Raw genomic sequence first — 14746 nt, forward strand, 5'->3', positions numbered from 1 at the left:
AACAAACACACACCACTGGAATAGCTGGTACCGCATTGGTCCTGACTTGGTAGAGGCATGTCGAAGTTTTGTTTGATTGTTGGGGTTTAACGTCCGAGCAGCAATATTTCAGCCATATTCAGACGATGAACATGAAATTGATGATAAAATGAACATGAAATGATGGTGAAATGAAAAAGGGATGGGACACAAGGACAATGAGGTCGACAAATTTTGATTGCCACTGGAAATAGGGAGAGGTGGGTAGGGTCGGGCAATTTAGCCTCCTGTGACAGAGCCCTATAGTTCCTACTCCGGGAGAATACCACAGTAGGGTTCTGTAACGTGCGAGGAACGTGGCATTTTTCCCAACACGGGACACCACTATGGTTTGCGGTCAGGTTTTCCGTATTATAGCCTGACAACCCCAGCATGTAACACGCCAGGGGTATCCCATTCCACCACCTGGGGCACACATCTCAGTTGCTCTGTGGGCAGAGTGCCTAGCCCCCGGCTAGGTTTCTGAGCACTATTTAGTCGCCTTATACGACAAGCTTAGCGCTGCTGCAGGCCTATTCTTTTAACACTCGGACCTGCACGGGGCATGTCGAAGAAATGGTTGGTTTAATCCATGTTTAACAGCGCACCAAACCTCTCTCTTTTATTGTGGCGTGAATATACTGGTATTGGTTAACAGCATTTGCATGCTCTAGTGTCATAATCGGGAAATCAATGGTCCTATGACCTCAAACTATAATTTACAAAGAGCAATCATTACTCATACTTTTAAAGAAAACTGAGTAATTTTCAACCAAGGACTGATATCAGAAAAAAAGGTAAGATGTATTTTGTTTGTTTGTTGGGATTTGACGTCCGAGCAGCAATATTTCAGCTACATTCAGACGATGAATATGAAATTGATGATAAAATGAACATGAAATAATGATGAAATGAAAAAGGGATGGGACATAAGGACTAATTTTGATTGCCACTGGAAATAGGGAGAGGTGGGTAGGGTCGGGCAATTTAGCCTCCTGTGGCGGAGCGCAAAGGCCCCTACTCATATCGAATACCACAGCAGGGTTCTTCAACGTGCCAGGAACGTGGCATCTTTCCCAACACGGTGCACCACTATGGTTTGCGGTCAGGTTTTCCGTATTATAGCCTGACAATCCCAGCATGTAACACGCCAGGGGTACCCCATTCCACCTCCTGGGGCACACATCCCAGTTGCTCTGTGGGCAGAGCGCCTAGCCCCCGGCTAGGTTTCTGAACTCTATTTAGTCGCCTTTTACGACAAGCTTAGCGTTGCTGCAGGCCTATTCTTTTAACACCCGGACCTGCACGGGGCTGTAGAGAATGTTATGTAATTGTTTAATAAATGCGTTTTTATTGTTTCTTTATTGCATTTGCTGACGACATCACTATTTAAGTGTTTTATGACGTAAAGAAAAAAAACTCACTTTTTCACATATTATGTATATGCCTTTGCTGTCATGAAAAGATATGTCTCTATATATGCAAGTAAATAAGGTTTGTGTGTGGTGGATTTTTTTTAACTGTCTTATATTCAAAGCCTGGTTTTTGCGTACCGATGCACCTGGTCCATGCTCCCAGTTTTTAGTGGAGTCCGAGTTGCTCACTTGCTTTTGTTATTTTGTATGTATGATTTTAGTTACTTTATGTTCTTTGTTGTGTATGTCTGGTTTTTGTCCATGGATTACATTCTTTTTTTTTTTTCTTTTTTTTTGCCCCGTGCAGGTCCGGGTGTTAAAAGAATAGGCCTGCAGCAGCGCTAAGCTTGTCGTATAAGGCGACTAAATAGTGCTCAGAAACCTAGCCGGGGGCTAGGAGCTCTGCCCACAGAACAACTGGGATGTGTGCCCCAGGTGGTGGAATGGGGTACCCCTGGCGTGTTACATGCTGGGGTTGTCAGGCTATAATACGGAAAACCTGACCGCAAACCATAGTGGTGCACCGTGTTGGGAAAGATGCCACGTTCCTCACACGTTAAAGAACCCTGCTGTGGTATCCGATAGGAGTAGGAACCTTTGCGCTCCGCTACAGGAGGCTAAATTGCCCGACCTTACCCATCCCCCCCTTTGCGGTGGCAATCAAAATTTTTCGACCCTATTGTCCTTGTGTCCCATCTTTTTTTTTCATTTCATGTTCATTTTATCATCCATTTCATATTCATCGTCTGAATATAGCTGAAATATTGCTGCTCGGAAGTTAAACCCCAACAAACAAACGCCCCGTGCAAGTCCGGGTGTTAAAAGAATAGGCCTGCAGCAGCGCTAAGCTTGTCGTATAAGGCGACTAAATAGTGCTCAGAAACCTAGCCGGGGGCTAGGCGCTCTGCCCACAGAGCAACTGGGATGTGTGCCCCAGGTGGTGGAATGGGGTACCCCTGGCATGTTACATGCTGGGGTTGTCAGGCTATAATACGGAAAACCTGACCGCAAACCATAGTGGTGCACCGTGTTGGGAAAGATGCCACGTTCATCGCACGTTAAAGAACCCTGCTGTGGTATTCGATAGGAGTAGGAACCTTTGCGCTCCGCCACAGGAGGTTAAATTGCCCGGCCTTACCCATCCCCCCTTTTTCTAGTGGCAATCAAAATTTGTCGACCCTATTATCCTTGTGACCCATCCTTTCTTTTTTCATTTCATGTTTATTTTATCATCCATTTCATGTTAATTGTCTGAATATAGCTGAAATATTGCTGCTTGGACGTTAAACCCCAACAAACAAACAAACAAACATACACTTAATATACCTATGCAAATTACTTAACAATCAATATTTGACTGAGAAACAAGAACACTGATTTTCGAGTTGAGTACTTGGATTGATAAAATGACGTCTTTTCTAATTCTGCGTTTTGATGCTTTACTTGTTATTTCCTGCAAGTAAAAAATATTCAAAATAAAATTTGTGTTTTTAGTTGGTCAACAGAAATAAATATTCAAACAAGTGAACAATAAAAGTGCAAGATTGAGTTTATTGTTTCATATTAGCAGTCATTATGAATTGTTTGTTACACACATACTTAGTTTCATTTAAAGTTGATATCATGAAGTAGTCCGGTTTGAATTAAAATAACTGTTTTCAGACCTAAACTATTATTTAGCTGTTTGTTGCAATAAAAGATTGTTTGTTGGGGGTTTACCGTCCGAGCAGTAATATTTCAGCTATATTCAGACGATGAACATGGAATGGATGATAAAATGATTGATTGTTGGGGTTTAACGCCAAAGCAGCAATATTTCAGTTTGTTTGTTGGGGTTTAACGTCCGAGAAGCAATATTTCAGCTATAATCAGACGATGAACATGAAATTGATGATAAAATGAACATGAAATGATGATGAAATGAAAAAGGGATGGGACACAAGGACAATGGGGTCGACAAATTTTAATTGCCACTGGAAATAGGGAGAGGTGGGTAGGGTCGGGCAATTTAGCCTCCTGTGGCGGAGCCCTATAGTGGCATCTTTCCCAACACGGTGCACCACTATGGTTTGCGGTCAGGTTTTCCGTATTTTGGCCTGACAACCTCAGCATGTAACACGCCAGGGGTACCCCATTCCACCACCTGGAGCATACAACCCAGTTTTTCTGCGAGCAAAGCGCCCTAGTCCCCGGCTGTGATTCTGAGCACTATTAAATCGCCTTTTACGACAAGCTTAGCGTCGCTGCAGGCGTATTCTTTTGACGCCCGGACCTGCACGGGATAAAAATTCGAGCCATCGGTTGTGTCGAGTAAATGTGAAGTTTTTACTTGAACTGTCTAGAAAGTTCCGTCATTAATATTCTGTATTATTGAGATGACCCGTTTGAAATCGGAACTCCTCGGATGTGAATGATTCGGTGTCGTTGGGAGTGATAGGTCGTTTTAGAATTAGGTTTGTTTGTTTGTTTGTTGGGGTTTAACGTCCGAGCAGCAATATTTCAGCTATATTCAGACGATTTAGAATTAGGATGTTTGCATGTTTTCAATTTAAAAGGTAAGTACTTTAGAGTAGATATATTTCCTTATTTTTTAACAATGACAGTCGATACGAGTATGATATTCAAGATAGAAATTTCCCGTACGCTTCAAACGGGAAACTCACGGTGGATATCCGTTACGGATACTTTTCGGTCAATTTACGTTCTGTCATTTCTTTTTGCACAAGAAACGGACTTTTGATGAACAAATGGACGTGTCACCGCCGGGTAGTGATGTTAATTCGAACAAAGGAAACTACCAGAGGTATAGTTTGTTTATTTTTATTGCACAACGGAACACTGTTATATCTTGAGCCTTAAAACTGACCGAGTTCATTTTTCTACTAAAAAGGAAATAACATTTTCCTGCAATGATGCTTGTCAGTCCTCAACGTGATCCCGGCTTCCTCAATTTTGTAAATTATAGAAAGTACTTAATTAAAGGTGACGCAATTGCAAACTTATTTCAATAAAAACACAATAATGACGCCAAAAACGAACAATTGAAATAAGAAGATATTGTGATACGACGAAAACTTGAAGAAAATAAATTTGGCAGGGGAACGGACTCTTTTCGATCGATGAAATATTCAGATATCATGGAACAGGAATCTATCCGATTTTTCTAGCAACGGATTTTTTAGATTAATTGTATTTTAAAAGAGCAATAACGGCTCAATTCACATTTAATTAATGAAAAAATATCACTTCTTTTGGTACAGAAATTATAGAAAGGCAATTTGGATTGTACGGCAAGCCAATCAAGACAAAAAGGATATTTCCTTAAAATAATGTAACATAAATTAAAAATATTAATATTTTGGTCTTAGAAAATCTCATTTCATATTAGAAAACCTTTTTTAATATAAGAAAATCATTTTTTAATATTAAAAGCTAAAAACCACTAATTCCACTTTCCATAGGCTTCTATGCTAATTTCACAATATTCAATAGCTTCTCTGGACTTTACCTTAACTTTAACCTGCAGAGGACTATATATCAGCATGATTCTACATATGTCAGCTCACAATCCTCAGAATGCCATGTGAGGTTAGCAGACTTGCAGTGCAGTACTGGTCACCGGAAGTGAAGGGTCTATAAATAGCATGGGAAATCCCAGTGTTTTCACAAGGCAGGGGTATATTTAAAAATCATTATGGAGATTAGGCTTCACATCACAAGAAGCAAAATGCACCTATAAAATGTACAGAAATGTTTTTCCTTTCAGAAACTGTTTAAATTTTTAAAATAAGATGAGAACTTTTTTCACAGCACTATGAGGAACAGGGGTAATTTCTGCGTAGGACTATTTTTGTGTACGTTCCAAATGCTCATTGGTTGAATTGGTGGTCTGTAACCTAAAGAGTCACTTTTTTGTCTTAGAAAAAATAAATAACTATACAGGTATCTTCCTACACACATACTGAATGCATTTGCAAAGTTTCAGTGAAATGTGACAAGCACTTTTTTAAATATTTGATTTTTAAATATAGGGTAACCAAGTTGTGCGAGCAAAAAAGTGACAATATTCTACCATACTTAAATGCATTAAATATTTGCAAAGAACTTTTTCTGACTTTTCAAATAAAAAATATCAATCACAACTTGTTTTTTAACAATATTAATGAAGAAATAGTTTTAAAAGTAATCATTTTCTGAGAAATTGGTCTATTTTTAAAAATTTATTTCTGACATGCCTCCCCCTTTTTCTTGATCACATGTCAAAAATCCTAAATCTTTAAATTTTCACAAAAGGTGATATATTTGGCTTTAAATTTGTAAATACAGTGTTTTCACATTAAAACATGACCAGTAAAGGGCACCTAAAGCAAAAAAAGTACTCAATAATGGATTTTCCATGTTGCCATAGGGGAATGCTGATATGGCCTTAACCGCAGTAATGAAAGTGAGTTTTTCCTCATTTCTAACCTAATTTTTGCTCAAATCTACACAAAACTTGATTTCAAGTGCTTATTACCACCATATTTAGGTAAATATAGCCCTCAAAGTTTAATATTTGATATTTTTACTAAATTTTCTACACTTTTTACAAGATAGGACATAAAAATCAGTCAAAAAGACCAATTTTCCATAATTTGGACCTATAACTTAAAAAAATGCATATTTTGAAGGATTTTTGTAGTGTATTCCTCTCATGGCAAAGTTAACAAGATCTTCAAGTAGTTTAAATCTATTTCAAGAAACTTTTCATTTTGCCATGGCTTCAGCTTAAGGCTAAAAACCACTAATTCCACTTCCCATAGGCTTCTATGCTAATTTCACAATATTCAATAGCTTCTCTGGACTTTACCTTAACTTTAACCTGCAGAGGACTATATATCAGCATGATTCTACATATGTCAGCTCACAATCCTCAGAATGCCATGTGAGGTTAGCAGACTTGCAGTGCAGTACTGGTCACCGGAAGTGAAGGGTCTATAAATAGCATGGGAAATCCCAGTGTTTTCACAAGGCAGGGGTATATTTAAAAATCATTATGGAGATTAGGCTTCACATCACAAGAAGCAAAATGCACCTATAAAATGTACAGAAATGTTTTTCCTTTCAGAAACTGTTTAAATTTTTAAAATAAGATGAGAACTTTTTTCACAGCACTATGAGGAACAGGGGTAATTTCTGCGTAGGACTATTTTTGTGTACGTTCCAAATGCTCATTGGTTGAATTGGTGGTCTGTAACCTATCCGTTACGGATACTTTTCGGTCAATTTACGTTCTGTCATTTCTTTTTGCACAAGAAACGGACTTTTGATGAACAAATGGACGTGTCACCGCCGGGTAGTGATGTTAATTCGAACAAAGGAAACTACCAGAGGTATAGTTTGTTTATTTTTATTGCACAACGGAACACTGTTATATCTTGAGCCTTAAAACTGACCGAGTTCATTTTTCTACTAAAAAGGAAATAACATTTTCCTGCAATGATGCTTGTCAGTCCTCAACGTGATCCCGGCTTCCTCAATTTTGTAAATTATAGAAAGTACTTAATTAAAGGTGACGCAATTGCAAACTTATTTCAATAAAAACACAATAATGACGCCAAAAACGAACAATTGAAATAAGAAGATATTGTGATACGACGAAAACTTGAAGAAAATAAATTTGGCAGGGGAACGGACTCTTTTCGATCGATGAAATATTCAGATATCATGGAACAGGAATCTATCCGATTTTTCTAGCAACGGATTTTTTAGATTAATTGTATTTTAAAAGAGCAATAACGGCTCAATTCACATTTAATTAATGAAAAAATATCACTTCTTTTGGTACAGAAATTATAGAAAGGCAATTTGGATTGTACGGCAAGCCAATCAAGACAAAAAGGATATTTCCTTAAAATAATGTAACATAAATTAAAAAATATTAATATTTTGGTCTTAGAAAATCTCATTTCATATTAGAAAACCTTTTTTAATATAAGAAAATCATTTTTTAATATTAAAAATTATTTTTTTAATATAAAGAATCATTTTATAATATTAAAATTTTCATTTTTAATATTAATAAAAAAGAAGAAAATAACATTAGAAATTTATATTTTTTTGATATTACAAAATCATTTCTTAATATTATTTTAATCATTTTTGTCACGCTTGCGACGAAAGCGAGACAAAGGTATGCTGATTCCGGCGTCGTCGGCGGCGTTCACAATTGTTTGTTTTTTTTTTTTTTTCTCCAATCCGTTTAGCATCAAGTACTTGTGCTAGGTCAATGATACTTGGTAGGAAGATACTTTAGGATAATATTGTTTCAGTTTTGCACACGTTTTATGTCTTTACCCCTGCAGTCACGGTCTGTTGACTTTAACAGTTTGCAAAACTTTTTAACATTAAGTTTTTTTCTCCAATCCGAGAATACGATCGATACATACTTGAGCAAATATTTGAAAAAGATGCATCAGAAAAATCTCGTAACAAATTTTTGAAATGTTTATCAGGTGCCCCATGCAGGTCCGGGTGTTAAAAGAATAGGTCTGCAGCAGCGCTAAGCTTGTCGTAAAAGGCGACTCAATAGTGCTCAGAACCCTAGCCAGGGGCTAGGGTGCTCTGCCCACAGAGCAACTGGGATGTGTGCCCCAGGTGGTGGAATGGGGTACCCCTGGCGTGTTACATGCTGGGGTTGTCAGGCTATAATACGGAAAACCTGACCGCAAACCATAGTGGTGCACCGTGTTGGGAAAGATGCCACGTTCCTCGCACGTTAAAAAACCCTATTGTGGTATTCTCCCGGAGTAGGAACTATAGGACTCCGCCACAGGAGGCTAAATTGCCCGACCCTACCCATCTCTCCCTATTTCCAGTGGCAATCAAAATTTGTCGACCCCATTGTCCTTGTGTCCCATCCCTTTTTCATTTCATCATCATTTCATGTTCATTTTATCAAATTCATGTTCATCGTCTGATTATAGCTGAAATATTGCTTCTCGGACGTTAAACCCCAACAAACAAACAAACAAACAAAGTTTATCAGGTGTTAATGTGTTGTCACATTTATATGGTTTCTTTCCAGTGTGCTTATTTGTATGCATCTCAAACGATGTCTTATTATTGAAGCCTTTTCCGCATTGGGGACAAAGATACTTGAACTCATTTCTGTGCTCCATTTGATGATATTTTAGCCCAAGCTTTGATTTAAAAGTTTTGGAACAGGAAGTAAAATCACAGTCAAATCTGTGATTGTTGTGGGCGGTATCTTTGTGTCTTTGCACATCGTAATGACAATGAAATTGTTTTTCAAATTACAGGGAATCATACTACCAGTAGGAATTTTTCTGTGCCTGGTCACATTGGATTTGGTGGACAAAGAATTATCACAATCTTCACATGTGATGCCACTGTTGGCATTTTCATCAGTTTCGAGCTCCATTGTATCAATTGGTTCATCCTGAGTAAGTATTGGTGGATTTGGTATTTCAGTAGTTTCAAGTTGCCTATTTGGCTCCTCTTGAATCACTTCAACACCCAGGTAGGCTAGGAAATCTGGCTCCATCTGAAATTATCAAAAGAAATGTTAATATATGGCCATAAAAAACAATTCTGAGTATAATACAAGAGGCCCCGGAGGGCCTGAATCGCTCACCTGGCACCTGATGATCAATTTGCAAGAAAAGCATGTTTACCTTTAAAATGGCCGCTCAGAAAAGAATTTTGTCATTTCCATTGAATTCGTCATACCACATTTCCCCTTTCAAATTTTGTTGATCAAATCTGAGCAACTTGAAAAAATATCGACAAAATGACGGCCATTTTGAAAATGGTCGCTCAAAAATATTTTTTGATTAAAAATTCACTTCAGAATATCACAGTCAACTTTAAAACAACTCCCTTGTACCTTTTAAAAGAAAGAAAATGAGAAATTTGGCAAAATCTGCATTTTTACCCCTATGATCTATTTTTAGTAACAGACGCCATGCGTTTATCGGATCACTCAAAAACGAAGAACCTTTGCTGCTAACATGTCATGGATGATTCCTACCTAGTTTGAAGATAATCTATTCTCTGGTTTCAAAGGAGAAGATTTTTAAATACATGTATAATACATTGAAAATAAAAAAAAAAATGTCAAATAATGGGCCATAACTTCAACAAAATTTTCATGAAAATATGCACATAGGTAGAATTCAATCTACTAAACAACTTTTGAATTATGCTTACTAATTATCTCTTTTCATTTTACTGAAAAATGCCATGAAATAGAAAATTTGCAAAAAATCGAAAATAAACAAACACATCAATTGACAGATTTTCCTCAAAATTTGCATGCTGATAGATCTCATCATTGACCAAGTGAGCTAATAACGTATTTGTGATATACAAGAATACATGGACAAATTTACATTTTTTTTTTTTTTTATAAATTCTTTTTTATAATTTTCAAATGAACTACATGGCTAATTTGTTGAATACTAGTTTCAATTTTGGCAAAAAAGAAGAAATTAGCCAGCGTTATTTTATTTCATTAATTGTACAATAAAGCTAGATAACGTGTTTATAAGCCACAGATGGCCTGTCCGTTATTGGATATGGACTTACGAATAATCTGGCTTGTGAAGGGGCCAAAAAAAAAAATTCCCGGCTCAAGGTAAAATCCCCCTTCTCACCTTCTCCCCCGAATATCAAATGGTCCGTCCCTGAAAGTCCAGGATCAGATAGTGTAACTATTGAAGAGAATTAAGACCCGCAAGCAAACCGACAAAAAAGAAAATTAATACATGTAGATATGATAAAAGAACATAATAATTTCATGCAAAGACACCCCACACACACACACACACACATACATCCAGAAGATCAGATTGTCCCTACCATTATTCGATTATCATCTAATATCATTTATATTATCATATCGACAAATGAAGATTTGTTTGTTTAAACAAAATCACATGTAATTTACATAATCAAAATCAATACGGCAGTAGAACGATTATTTTCAACATTTTATGGCCGATAGGATGTATAATCTTTTAATTTTCTTTATTGAAAATTCATTAATAACTGGTAGGTCTGGTAGACAGGTATACGGAGGCATATTAGGGACATACAAGTTTACAAACATTATCTCGCCGCGGAGAGTTACTATCTACTATCTGACCGTGGCGAGTAATTATCCTGCCACGGCGAGTCATTATCTTGTCACAGCGAGGTATTATCTTGACACGGCGAGTTACGAACTCGCCATGGTGAGTTTTTATCTTGCCACGGCGAGGTACAATCTTGTCGCGGCGAGTTACAGGGGATTTAGGATTTTTCCATTAGGGGTGTGAGCATTCGGTGAGGGGTCTGGGAATGGATTGAGGTGACTGAGGACCGCTTAAATTCCCCAAAAATCCATGGCAGCGCCCTGGTAAGGGTCGAGGGGAGGGGGGCGGAAGCTCCTGGGATTTCAGGATTTAAAGGCTGTTTTTGATAGGTTAGTCATTTTTGGTAAATAAAAAATCGATTTTTTTAGGGGTGCACGCCTTTCACGCCCCATCTAAATCCGCGCTATGTATACATTGAACTATTCATCAAACGATCAGGTTAATAATAACTCGCAGCGGCGAGATAGTAACTCGCCGTGGCGAGATGATATTTTTATGCATGACCCTAATACGCCTCCGTACAGGAATGATTTTAAAATCTTCATGAAAAAATATAAATGCTGGTTGTTTTTTAAATAATTAACAAAATGTCAGCACTGTAATTTTGCTTAATTTTTGTCTGCGGTCATGATACTCCAGACTTACTAAAATTATGTAAAAAAATATTTACAAAAGAATAAGCTATGACATTTATTGTCTTTTTCTATAATCATTGTGTTTGATTTTGCTGTCCTTCGGGGCGCCTTGATTCAGATTGGCAAATAAAGTTTATTCTATTCTATTCCATTACAAAGGAATAAGCTAGGACATATACACATATTAATATGTACTTCCCCGCTGAAATGAGGACTCGTAAAGATTCCTATTCCTGAAGCATTAAAATCCGTTCCCTCTTCAAATAGACAGAAATCATCTTATTTCTCACAATAGTTGCTTATTTTTCTTGAACTTTAGTGTTGAAATGTGGAAGAGTGGTATATTTAGCTATGGAGTGTGTTTTTGTTTCACCATATTTGATTAAACCAGAAAAATCGAATGTAGAATATATTCAGTGCCAGATTTTGAGGTACGATATGAATGTTAAAAAGCTTGCCGTGAAAAAACCTGGAAAATACACACTTAAAATTTAAATACAATTTATGCTCAAAATATTCAAAAGTTCCGTGGAATACTGAAAACTTGATACTTGAATAAATCTTTTAATAGTTTTGGGGTTTTTTTTAGCAGGCTGGTGTCACTTACCTCGTGTAACGCTGAAAATACTCGTTTCCAGTGCAAAAAGAAATGACGGAACGTAAATTGACCGAAAAGTATCCGTAACGGATATCCACCGTGAAACTGCGGATCTCCTGTATTTGACGATCACAATACTGGAATACCAGTATTTTCAACAATACTGGAACAAAATTTTGTTCTTGTATTGTTGTTCCAGTATTGTTACTTTCATATTAAAACATCTTGCATGTATTCATTATGTTGTATTCTCTTTCTGTATTGGTACTCTGTTTCATCCTCTTTACGTTTTCTTTTAGTAGTATGCCCATTTGGTTCAGATGAAGGTATCTGTACAGCTCTTTTACTGTCATACAAGGTTGAGTGTTGGCGCCATAAAGTAGATGCTGTGTCTTTTGCGGCAGTTACTCCTTTGATGACTCCTGATTCTAAGTCATTGCTGAATTGGCTTGCCCATGTTGGTGGGTTGTCTGAAGCTGCCATGTCTATACAGTATTTGAGTTTTTTGTTTCTTGTAACTTCATTCTTCTTTACATGTGCTGAATACATCTCTGCAGTTATGGGTTGGAGTGGCCTGCTGATGTTGTCAATGCCAGCATCGTCAAGTCATCCATTCTCTGAAGTAATTGTTTTTATGTCTCATAATAACAATGTTAACTCTCTGTTACAGACATCTGGTTCGGTAAAACTGGGAACAAAGAAGCAGTACTTGTCATGATGGTTTTTTTTAATTATGATTGATTGATTGTTGGGGTTTAACGTCCAAGCAGCAATATTTCAGCTATATTCAGACGATGAACATGAAATGGATGATAAAATGAATATGAGATGATGAGGAAATGAAAAAAAGGGATGGGACACAAGGATAATAGGGTCGAAAAATTTTGATTGCCACTAGAAAAAGGGAGGGATGGGTAAGGTCGGATAATTTAGCCTCCTGTGGCGGAGCACAAAGATTCCTACTCCTATCGAATACCACAGCAGGGTTCTTTAACATGCGAGGATCGTGACATCTTTCCCAACACAGTGCACCACTATGGTTTGCGGTCAGGTTTTCCGTATTAGCCTGACAACCCCAGCATGTAACACGCCAGGGGTACCCCATTCCATCACCTGGGACACACATCCCAGTTGCTCTGTGGGCAGAGCGCCTAGCCCCGGCTAGGTTTCTGAGCACTATTTAGTCGCCTTTTACGACAAGCTTAGCGCTGCTGCAGGCCTATTCTTTTAACACCCGGACCTGCACAGGGCTTTTTTGACTAGACTTGATTGCTGTGGGTTATTTACAATACCATATGTTTACATAACCACATTATTTTTCATTGAGTGAAATTAATTAAGTCTTTTATCACTTTACATTATATAAACAAGCTGTAAAATATTTAAGAAACATGAAAATTATCTTCTGAACTTGATTACATAATTCTAATTAATTGAACTTTTGAAGTTTGATAATTCTTAGTAAATTCCAATTAGCAGCTCTATTAAGTTCTTTGAAAAAAAGTTTTTTATTTGATGCTCAGAATAATAATTCCGCTTTCTGCAAATTGGTACAAACACAACACAATCCATCTTATACCATATAAAAATGGTTGCTTGTCTGACACTCATCATAACTGTTGAGATGACTGACTTCATACCTTGCACCTAATGTTATTATCTTCAGTAAAGAGCCAGATGCAGTGGTAAACTACATGAGAGACAACAAACTCCTTGCACTATCATGTACCTTGTTTGTTTGTTTGTTTGTTGAGGTTTAACGTCCGAGCAGCAATATTTCAGCTATATCCAGACTGAACATGAAATTGATGATAAAATGAACATGAAATAATGATGAAATGAAAAAGGGATGGGACAAAAGGACAATGGGGTCGACAAATTTAGATTGCCACTGAAAATAAGGAGAGGTGGGTAGGGTCGGGCAATTTAGCCTCCTGTGGCGGAGCCCTATGGTTCCTACTCCGGGAGAATACCACAGTAGGGTTCTTTAACGTGCGAGGAACGTGGCATCTTTCCCAACACAGTGCACCACTATGGTTTGCGGTCAGGTTTTCCGTATTATAGCCTGACAACCCCAGCATGTAACACGCCAGGGGTACCCCATTCCACCACCTGGGGCACACATCCCAGTTGCTCTGCGGGCAGAGCGCCCTAGCCCCTGGCTAGGGTTCTGAGCACTATTTAGTCGCCTTTTACGACAAGCTTAGCGCTGCTGCAGGCCTATTCTTTCAAACGACTTGAGAGAGTACATTTGTAATAATGCAAACGCACCAACTAACGCACTGTCAATCATATTGTCTTTACTGTATGTTTATGTTGACATTCTCTTAGTGAAGTTTCTAAGATGTGATAATTGTACATTATTACCAAATTAGGTACTAGGTATACGGTTTGAACCAAGAATATCTATCAACCGTCTAGACTTCCGTTATTCCTATTTCAAATGTTAATTAAAGAACGAATGGTGACACTCCTTGCAGCACAGCAATGGAGAGAGTGACAAGTATTATTGTGATCGTGTTTCACATTCCATATGACATTGACTAGATTACCATAATTTGTTGTCTTATTGATATCTTGAATGACAACTACCGTAAAGAAGCCACCCATCTGTAAGATCTCTTTTCTACAAGAAAGAAACTTGTGTTTCCTAAATATTCAGTCGATTCCAAATACCTGCATTAAGCACAAATTTTGTTGTTTGATTGACTGTTGGGGATTAAGGCCCGATCAGCAATTTGTCAGCTATATTCAGGCGATTAACATAAAATGAACATGAAAAATTGGATGGGACACAAAGATAATAGGGTCGACGAATTTATTTTAGCCACTGGAAATAGGGAGGGTGATGGGTAGGGTCGGGCAATTTATCCTTCTGTGGCGGAGCGCTATGATTCCTACTCTGCCACAGCAGGGTTCTTTAACGTGCGAGGAACGTGGCAT

This window comes from Perna viridis, chromosome 3 (genome assembly GCF_037379345.1).
Source record: "Perna viridis isolate PV_CMFRI_1.1 ecotype Kerala chromosome 3, ASM3737934v1, whole genome shotgun sequence".
In the NCBI taxonomy this organism is placed as follows: Eukaryota; Metazoa; Mollusca; class Bivalvia; order Mytilida; family Mytilidae; genus Perna; species Perna viridis.